Source organism: Bos grunniens, chromosome 16, assembly GCF_055505025.1.
Source record: "Bos grunniens cultivar Pamir isolate PY7600 chromosome 16, Bosgru_T2T1.0, whole genome shotgun sequence".
Lineage (NCBI taxonomy): Eukaryota > Metazoa > Chordata > Mammalia > Artiodactyla > Bovidae > Bos > Bos grunniens.
Window position 1 is genome coordinate 4,194,361 of NC_141180.1, and position 10,235 is coordinate 4,204,595.

Genomic DNA, 10,235 nt, shown 5'->3' on the forward strand with positions numbered 1-10,235 from the left:
TATAATTATTGCCTATACTCTGTTCCTCCTCTATCTCACTCTTAACACTGCTGTCAAAATAGCAGTACTAACACACCGTTTTAATTGTTATCTTCTGGTTCAAAATTCCTCAGTGTCACCATCTTACACGTAAGTTAAATTGTGAACTCATTAGCTAGGCATTTTTGGTGCTCCCACGCTTGGGCCCCTGAAATACCTTTCTGCTTGTATGTCCTGTTACTCTCTACATCAAACATTCTGTGCTAGTCACGCCGACTGACCCAGTGTCCACGACGTTGCAGGCATACTACGTTGTCTCCACAACAGTTGTTCCCTCCCTATCCCCCAGATCCGTCTCATTGTCCATCACTCCCCCATGCAGCCCTGAGATAAACTCTGACCAGTTTCCGTCAGTCTTCGAAATCCCATTCTTCTTGAATTGATTGGTTAATACGAAGGCTCCTACCAACGAGACACAGGGAAATTCTGTAGGAAGGCCCCTAGGAAAGGTTTTTTTACTCTTATAACAAGACGTGGAGGACCTCAGTTTCCAGATATATGGCATGGTAGATAGCCTTAAAAATATCCCTTACAAAATGCCTAAATGGAAAAATAAAACCATATTTTAAAATACACAGTTAAACCTGAAAAGTTAGGGAGAATCTAGGTATCAAAAGCTGAAAACCGAGCTAACCATCAGGGCTGTAATTTGTCTCCGGCACTGCTGCTGTGCTGCAGAGTTGGTCAGGCTTGGTACTTGAGTTTTAGTGGCTGGTGGAATCTTTGGCCTGTGCCCGATGAGTCATCTGAGCCAAGATCCTAGAGGTGAGGCCCTCAAAGAGCTACTCCCATAGTTAGAGCTGCACTTCACCTGTGTCAGAGCCCTGTCCTTGGTGAACAGCTGGAGTATAAAATCTGCCTGCTAGGAGTGAGAGAAGGCGGGCTTCCTAACTGTCTCCAACTGGACGCCCCAGAAAATCTGTAAAGAGAGGTGTGCACACACACAAGGTGGAGGTTAAAGCTTTACTTCCCACTAACGTTAATCTGCCAGGGCAGCCATAGCAAAACGCCAAGTCTAGATAGCTTAACCGACAGAAATGTGCCTTCTCGCAGTCTGAAGGCTGGAAATCCAGATCAAGGTCTTGTCAGGTTTGGTTCCTGCTGAGACCTCTCCGCTCGGCTTGCAGACGACTCTCGCCCTGCTGCCTTTGCACATGGTCTTCCGTCCGAGCCCTGTGACCCTGGGGTCCCCTCCTCATCTTACAAAACCGCCAGTGGTATTGGATTAGCTGAAAACCAGTGTTCCACCATCACCGGTGTTCAAAGAACTGGCAAGATGCAACCAGCAACTGTGTTCTTAAACATTTTTAAAGCCAGGTTTGGTGTGTGGTTTTTTTTTTTATTTTAAAAGATTCTTATGCTTTAACTTGTTTTCTGGTTTGTTGGACCAGTTATTCTTGCTCACTGATGTTATTATGAAAAGTAGAGGAGAACCTATGTCTATGACAACAGAGAAGCAGACGGAATGCCCCAACTGTCTAATAATGAGTAGATCACTGAAATTATGGCAGGTTTTTAAAGAGTATAGATAGTCTCACCCCGTCTTTTAGGTCAAGTCCTGCTGCATGTGGGATTTTTGTACCCTGGCCAGGGATAGAACTCATGCCTTGTGCATTGGAATCATGGAGTCTTAGCCACTGGACTGGCAGGGAAGTTCCAGTCTGATCCCATTTTAAAATAACACAGACACATACACATATGAATATATATGCACAGAACAACGCCTGAAGTTATCCACTGACATCTTTCAAGGTGAGTGAGATTGTGTAGATTCATTATATTGTTCTTTTGATTATCTGTGTTTTCTGATATTGCCTTTGTGATCATAAGAATAGACAAAGAAATTAGATGAGAACCTTACTGCTGGCTGTTACAGCTGTTTCAACTGACATGTATACACTGCCGTCTCATAGCACTTGATCATGACATATATTCAATGAAACTATTTTCCCCAGCCAATCTCTCTTTGCATATTTGAGTTTATACTCCTTTTAAGTTAGGGATATTTTGGGGAAATAATTTGAAAAGCACTGCCTTATTATGTGCCTTCAGATTGCCACATTAACACACATGTTAAATATCATTTTTAGCCATATTCACTTGTACCTGTATAAGTAAAGGATCTTACCATTTATTATCAATGCTTTTAAATTTACTGTGACAGAGGCAAACTCTTTAAAGTAATCTCATTAGTTTTATTTTTTTTAATTTGAAGTCTTCAATAAGATACATTTTGAATGTGTCTTCAGAATATTTGGTAAGTACATACTCAGCTCCCTGACTTAAACTGATATTTCAGGTTCAATTGCTTAAGGTACTAGGCTTGGTATTGCCTTATATTGAGTTGGCCAAATAGTTCATTTGGGTTTTTTGTAAGACGTTATATGGAGAGTGAAAAAGTTGGCTTAAAGCTCAACATTCAGAAAACAAAGATCATGGCATCCGGTCCCATCACTTCATGGGAAATAGATGGGGAAACAGTGGAAACAGTGTCAGACTTTATTTTTTTGAGCTCCAAAATCACTGCAGATGGTGACTGCAGCCATGAAATTAAAAGACACTTACTCCTTGGAAGGAAAGTTATGACCAACCTAGATAGCATATTGAAAAGCAGAGACATTACTTTGCCAACAAAGGTCTGTCTAGTCAAGGCTATGGTTTTTCCAGTGGTCATGTATGGATGTGAGAGTTGGACTGTGAAGAAAGCTGAGCACTGAAGAATTGATGCTTTTGAACTGTGGTGTTGGAGAAGACTCTTGAGAGTCCCTTGGACTGCAAGGAGATCCAACTAGTCCATTCTGAAGGAGATCAGCCCTGGGATTTCTTTGGAAGGAATGATGCTAAAGCTGAAACTCCAGTCCTTTGGCCACCTCATGTGAAGAGTTGACTCATTGGAAAAGACTCTGATGCTGGGAGGGATTGGGGGCAGGAGGAGAAGGGGATGACAGAGGATAAGATGGCTGGATGGAATCACTGACTCGATGGACGTGAGTCTGAGTGAACTCCGGGAGTTGGTGATGGACAGGGAGGCCTGGCGTGCTGCGATTCATGGGGTCGAGAAGAGTCGGACACAACTAAGCAACTGAATTGAACTGAACTGATGGGAAAAAACCAAAGAAACTGTCTGGTCAACCCAATACAACATCAACATTGTTCTCCTCGGGTAAAGGGAAAAAGTAAGAGCTGTGCTTAGTTATAAAGACCTTCACTAGTACTGCTTTTTATCTTTCAGATGTTTGTGGGCATATGGGCTCAGTTGCAAACTTGTGTCCGACTCTTTGCAACTCTGTGAACTGCAGCCCGCCAGACTCCTCTGTCCATGGGATTCTCCAGGCAAGAATACTGGAGAATGGAGTGGGTTGCCATTTCCCTCTCCAGGGGATCTTCCTGACCCAAGGATTGAACCTGTGTCTTCTACTTGGCAGGTGGTTTCTTTACAACTGAGCCACCAGGGAAGCCCCTTCAAATGTTTAATTGCACCCTTAAATGAAGCGTTATATTTGAGTCTCCAAAAATTTATGAATTAGATATGATAGATGATAAATTACTCCTGTTTGATAGATTAGAGAACTGAGTTATTAGAGAGAACTTAAGTGAGAGTGTTAGTAATTATTTTAGCTACCATTTATTTCTATACATATCTATAGAAGAACTCTCCTTGCTTACTTAATACAGGGACCACAAAAATGTGCTGCTCAAGTCTCCAGGAAGCACAAGACGGGGAGGTGGGTGGGGTACAAACAGTCCTTACTGCAAGGTGGTGGCCTAATTGCTACAGGCTCCACCAGCAACCTAGGAAACCTCCCAGTGGAGGGGGTGCCCTTGCAGGTGTACGCATGCAGGAATTTGAAAGGTAGGAGGGAAACACCCACAGGCAGTAGAGCTAAGCTGAACTGATGACCCGCAGAAGGAGAGAGAGACTGAGGGCCATGAAGAGCGGGTTGAAGGCTGGGTGTGAGAGCGGTGTGAGACGCAGAGGGACTGTGGGGAGCTTACAAAGCGGTCCTCATCTCCTGCAGCGGAAGAGCTGTAGTCTAATGGAATCCACTGGGGCGCTCCTCCCAGGCAGGTCTGGCTGGGAAAAGCTGGAGCTTGAAACACCCAGTGGTGGTATCTACACATGAGCCCCTGGCGCTCTGCAGAGCAGCCTGGACTCTGGCAGCATACAGAGGTAGCCCGTCCTTCTCCAGTAAGAGCTGGCAGATCCCTCGTGCTGAAAGGTGCCTTTGAGGCCTGGTCCCCTTGTCCCCCCAGGAGCTGCCCCTGCCTTCTTCCTTGGCGGCCAGGTTGATAATTTCAGCATAACTCAGCTGAGGACAGCCTGACAAGTGAGGAAGGAAAGGGCCCACCAAAAAGTGCAAGAATCCTTAACAGGACAGACCAGCAGGAACCAGGTGAGTATCCTTGGGATGGGATCTTCATGGCTAGAAATAAGACCAAAGAAATAAGAATCTGTGACTTGAAGGACCCTTCTTGGCATTTCATACCATTCAAGAACCCTAGGGTGAGACAAACTCACAGCGAGGATTGCCTTTAAAGGCCTGGGGAAAAAAAAAAAAGTTGCAGAACAGAATAAATGCTCAAGATGGCCTGGAAGAGGGAATAAAGATGCTAAGGGACGTGAATGTGTTATCAACACTTCTGAGCTGGTCCCCAACAACGGTTCTCCTGCCTGACGTGGCTCCAACCAATAGAATGAGACCAAGTTGGGTGCAGGAACAAAGGAAATTTTCCCTCTTGGGTGGGAGAGCGGAGAGGCGCAAGCTCAAGCTCTGGAGCAGACGCTCTCCCTAGGCAGGTGGGCGGGGCTGCTTTTAGAGCCTCCTGGAGGGCGGGGAGGGGGCGAGGTTCTCGCCGGGCGGGGCAGCTGGGCTGCTGAGGCTCCAGAGCGCAGAGCCGGGTACAGGGTGCAGAGTCTCTGCACACGGCCTCAAACTGAGACGCATCGGCACCGGCACTAAGCTGAGATGCCTCTGCACGCGGCCCTAAACGGGGATGCGGCCGCCCGCGCGGTCCTAGGCTGAGGCGGGAAAGCAGCCCATTTGCCCCAGGGACTCCGGTCTGACTGGCCACCTTGCAATTCCTCTGCCCTGCAGACCCCGAAAGCCGGTGAAACTAGACTAAGCCCTGAGGATAGAAAAGGTTAGATTTTATTCCTCCAAGTATATTTTTATTTCGCCGGAATTGTGAACAGGCTACTCCAGTATTCCTGCCTGGAAATCCCATGGACGGTGGAACCTGGTAGGCTACAGTCCATGGGGTCGCAAAGAGCCGAACACTACTGAGCGACTTCACTTTGTTTCTTTGCGACAGACCGCGCTGGAATGGATATATTTTGTGAGGCCAGAAAACCCTGGAGGAGAGAGGGTTTCAGGGGGATGACACAGAGGGCATCCTTGTTGGGGGTCGTTGGAGCGCCCTGGGGAGAGGGTCCCTAGCACTTTTCAGGGGCCGGGAAGGGGTGGGCGGTCCTGACACAGCGCGGCTGAAATCCCCGGGTGAGAGGGAACGTGGGGGTGCTGGCGCTGAAGCAGCGAGGGCAGGGGGCGAGGGCACGGCGCCCAGGATGTCAGCCAGGCCGGAGGGCGGCCAGCAGGCAGTGGACGGTGGGAACTTGTAGCGATACTAACCGGCGGAGCACCCGGAGGCCAGACAGCCCCAGACCGCTCCCTGCGTGTGTGCTAAGTCACTCCAGTCCTGTCCGACTCTGTGACCCCGTGGACTGTAGCCCCCCAGGCTCCTCTGTCCATGGGATTCTCCAGGCAAGGATACTGGAGTGGGTTGCCATGCCCTCCTCCAGGGGATCTTCTCCACCCAGGGATCGAACCCACGTCTCTTATGTCTCCTGCATTGGCAGGCAGGTTCTTTACCACTAGCGCCACCTGGGAACATGTCCAAACCTTTTAAAAAAAAAAAAAAATGGCAAGAGGGAATCAGCAGGGTCACCCCAATACCGTGTTCACTCTGCTGCTCAGTTCTTGGGCCTGAGCCGGTCTGGGGATCTGGACTCATTGCCTGGAGCAGGTGCCGGGGTCCTTGGAGGACGCGCGCAGCCCTGTGACAAGTCTGTATGGTGGTGACGGCCTTGTCCCTCCCTCCGAGGGCCGTTCCCTTGAGTGAGAGTGCCCTGGGCAGAGACCAGCTCCCAGGGGTGTGAGGGTCTGTGAGATGCAGGGTCTGAGCTGACTTTCGTACTTGGATCTGAAGGGTCATTACTGGTCACGTCTGGAGCGAGGACCAGCCTGCAGCTGCGGTTGCCGCACTCGACACACATCCCCGTCTTCCCCCTGGGGCTTCCCGGGCTCCTTCCAGCCCTGATTAAGCCAGGCAGGGCAGACCTAATGCCGGGGGGTGCGCACTTCCTCTGAGAGGCCCCTTGAGGGGTGAGGGTCCCCAGGCAGCCTGGCTGACTCGGCTTAAGACTGCAGAGCCAACAGACGCTTCCCCCGCCTGCCTGCCAGCTCGCCTTTGCGGGGTCATTGCTACCTTGTGGTCTCAAGGTCCCCCCAGCCTCTCCTGGCTCCCTCTCCATTTCTTCTCACAAGCTTTCTCCCAAAATAAATTGCTTGCATTTTTCAAAATGTGTATTTTAATTTAAAAGATGCACAACGTAAAATGTATCATTTCAAACACTAATTTTTAAATTGTTTTAAAGTCAGATCAGATCAGATTAGTCGCTCAGTCGTGTCTGACTCTTTGTGACCCCATGAATCGCAGCACGCCAGGCCTCCCTGTCCATCACCAACTCCCGGAGTTCACTCAGACTCAAGTCCATCGAGTCAGTGATGCCATCCAGCCATCTCATCCTCTGTCGTCCCCTTCTCCTTTTGCCCCCAATCCCTCCCAGCATCAGAGTCTTTTCCAATGAGTCAACTCTTCGCATGAGGTGGCCAAAGTACTGGAGTTTCAGCTTTAGCATCATTCCTTCCAAAGAAATCCCAGGGCTGATCTCCTTCAGAATGGACTGGTTGGATCTCCTTGCAGTCCAAGGGACTCTCAACAGTCTTCTCCAACACCACAGTTCAAAAGCATCAATTCTTCGGCGCTCAGCCTTCTTCTCAGTCCAACTCTCACATCCATACATGACCACAGGAAAAACCATAGCCTTGATTAGACGGACCTTTGTTGGCAAAGTAATGTCTCTGCTTTTCAATATGCTATCTAGGTTGGTCATAACTTTCCTTCCAAGGAATAAGCATCTTTTAATTTCATGGCTGCAGTCACCATCTGCAGTGATTTTGGAGCCCAAAAAAATAAAGTCTGACACTGTTTCCACTGTTTCCTCATCTATTTCCCATGAAGTGATGAGACCCGATGCCATGATCTTCCTTTTCTGAATGTTGAGCTTTAAGCCAACTTTTTCACTCTCCACTTTCACTTTCATCAAGAGGCTCTTTAGTTCCTCTTCACTTTCTGCCATAAGGGTGGTGTCATCTGCATATCTGAGGTTATTGATATTTCTCCCGGCAATCTTGATTCCAGCTTGTGTTTCTTCCAGTCCAGCATTTCTCATGATGTAATCTGCATATAAGTTAAATAAACAGGGTGACAATATACAGCCTTGATGAACTCCTTTTCCTATTTGGAACCAGTCTGTTGTTCCATGTCCAGTTCTAACTGTTGCTTCCTGACCTGCATACAAATTTCTCAAGAGGCAGATCACGTGGTCTGGTATTGCCATCTCTTTCAGAATATTCCACAGTTTATTGTGATCCACACAGTCAAAGGCTTTGGCATAGTCAATAAAGCAGAAATAGATGCTTTTCTGGAACTCTCTTGCTTTTTCCATGATCCAGCGGATGTTGGCAATTTGATCTCTGGTTCCTCTGCCTTTTCTAAAACCAGCTTGAAGATCTGGAAGTTCACAGTTCACATATTGCTGAAGCCTGGCTTGGAGAATTTTGAGCATTGCTTTACTAGCGTGTGAGATGAGTGCAATTGTGCGGTAGTTTGAGCATTCTTTGGTATTACCTCTCTTTGGGATTCGAATGAAAACTGACCTTTTCCAGTCCTGTGGCCGCTGCTGAGTTTTCCAAATTTGCTGGCATATTGAGAGCAGCATTTTCATAGCATCATCTTTCAGGATTTGAAATAGCTCAACTGGAATTCCATCACCTCCACTGGCTTTGTTCATAGTGATGCTTTCTAAGGCTCACTTGACTTCACATTCCAGGATGTCTGGCTCTAGATGAGTGATCACACCATCGTGATTATCTGGGTCGTGAAGATCTTTTTTGTATCGTTCTTCTGTGTATTCTTGCCACCTCTTCTGAATATCTTCTGCTTCTGTTAGGTCCATACCATTTCTGTCCTTTATCGAGCCCATCTTTGCATGAAATGTTCCTTTGGTATCTCTGATTTTCTTGAAGAGATCTCTAGTCTTTCCCATTCTGTTGTTTTCCTCTATTTCTTTGCATTGATCACTGAAGAAGGCTTTCTTATCTCTCCTTGCTATTCTTTGGAACTCTGCATTCAGATGTTTATATCGTTCCTTTTCTCCTTTGCTTTTCGCTTCTCTTCTTTTCACAGCTATTTGTAAGGCCTCCTCAGACAGCCATTTTGCTTTTTTGCATTTCTTTTCCATGGGGGTGGTCTTGATCCCTGTCTCCTGTACAATGTCACAAACCTCATTCCATAGTTCATCAGGCACTCTATCTATCAGATCTAGGCCCTTAAATCTATTTCTCACTTCCACTGTATAATCATAAGGGATTTGATTTAGGTCATATCTGAATGGTCTAGTGGTTTTCCCTACTTTCTTAATTTAAGTCTGAATTTGGCAATAAGGAGTTCATGGTCTGAGCCACAGTCAGCTCCTGGTCTTGTTTTTGCTGACTGTATAGAGCTTCTCCATCTTTGGCTGCAAAGAATATAATCAATCTGATTTCGGTGTTGACCATCTGGTGATGTCCATGTATATAGTCTTCTCTTGTGTTGTTGGAAGAGGGTGTTTGTTATGACCAGTGCATTTTCTTGGCAAAACTCTATTAGTCTTTGCCCTGCTTCATTCTGTATTCCAAGGCCAAATTTGCCTGTTACTCCAGGTGTTTCTTGACTTCCTACTTTTGCATTCCAGTCCCCTATAATGAAAAGGACATCTTTTTTGGGTGTTAGTTCTAAAAGGTCTTGTAGGTCTTCATAGAACCGTTCAACTTCAGCTTCTTGAGCGTTACTGGTTGGGGCATAGACTTGGATTACTTGATATTGAATGGTTTGCCCTGGAAACAAACAGAGATCATTCTGTCGTTTTTGAGACTGCATCCAAGTACTGAATTTCGGGCTCTTTTGTTGACCATGATGGCCACTCCATTTCTTCTGAGGGATTCCTGCCCGCAGTAGTAGATATAATGGTCATCTGAGTTAAATTCACCCATTCCAGTCCATTTCAGTTCGCTGATTCCTAGAATGTCGACATTCACTCTTGCCATCTCTTGTTTGACCACTTCCAATTTGCCTTGATTCATGGACCTGACATTCCAGGTTCCTATGCAATATTGCTCTTTACAGCATCAGACCTTGCTTCTATCACCAGTCACATCCACGGCTGGGTATTGTTTTTGCTTTGGCTCCATCCCTTCATTCTTTCTGGAGTTATTTCTCCACTGATCTCCAGTAGCATATTGGGCACCTACTGACCTGGGGAGTTCCTCTTTCAGTATCCTATCATTTTGCCTTTTCATACTGTTCATGGGGTTTCCAAGGCAAGAGTACTGAAGTGGTTTGCCATTCCCTTCTCCAGTGGACCACATTCTGTCAGATCTCTCCACCATGAACTGCCCATCTTGGGTTGCCCCATGGGCATGGCTTAGTTTCATTGAGTCAGACAAGGCTGTGGTCCTAGTGTGATTAGATTGACTAGTTTTCTGTGAGTATGGTTTCAGTGTGTTTGCCCTCTGATGCCCTCTTGCAACAACTACCGTCTTATTTGGATTTCTCTTACCTTGGGCATGGGGTATCTCTTCAAGGCTGCTCCAGCAAAGCGCAGCCAATGCTCCTTACCTTGGACCAGGGGTATCTCCTCACTGCCGCCCTTCCTGACCTTCAACGTGGGATAGCTTCTCTAGGCCCTCCTGCACCCGCGCAGCCATGGCTGCTTGGACGTGGGGTTGGTCCTCACGGCCGCCGCCCCTGACCTCGGACGCGGGGTAACTCCTCTTGGCCGCCCCCCCGACCTCAGACGCGGGGTAGCTCCTCTC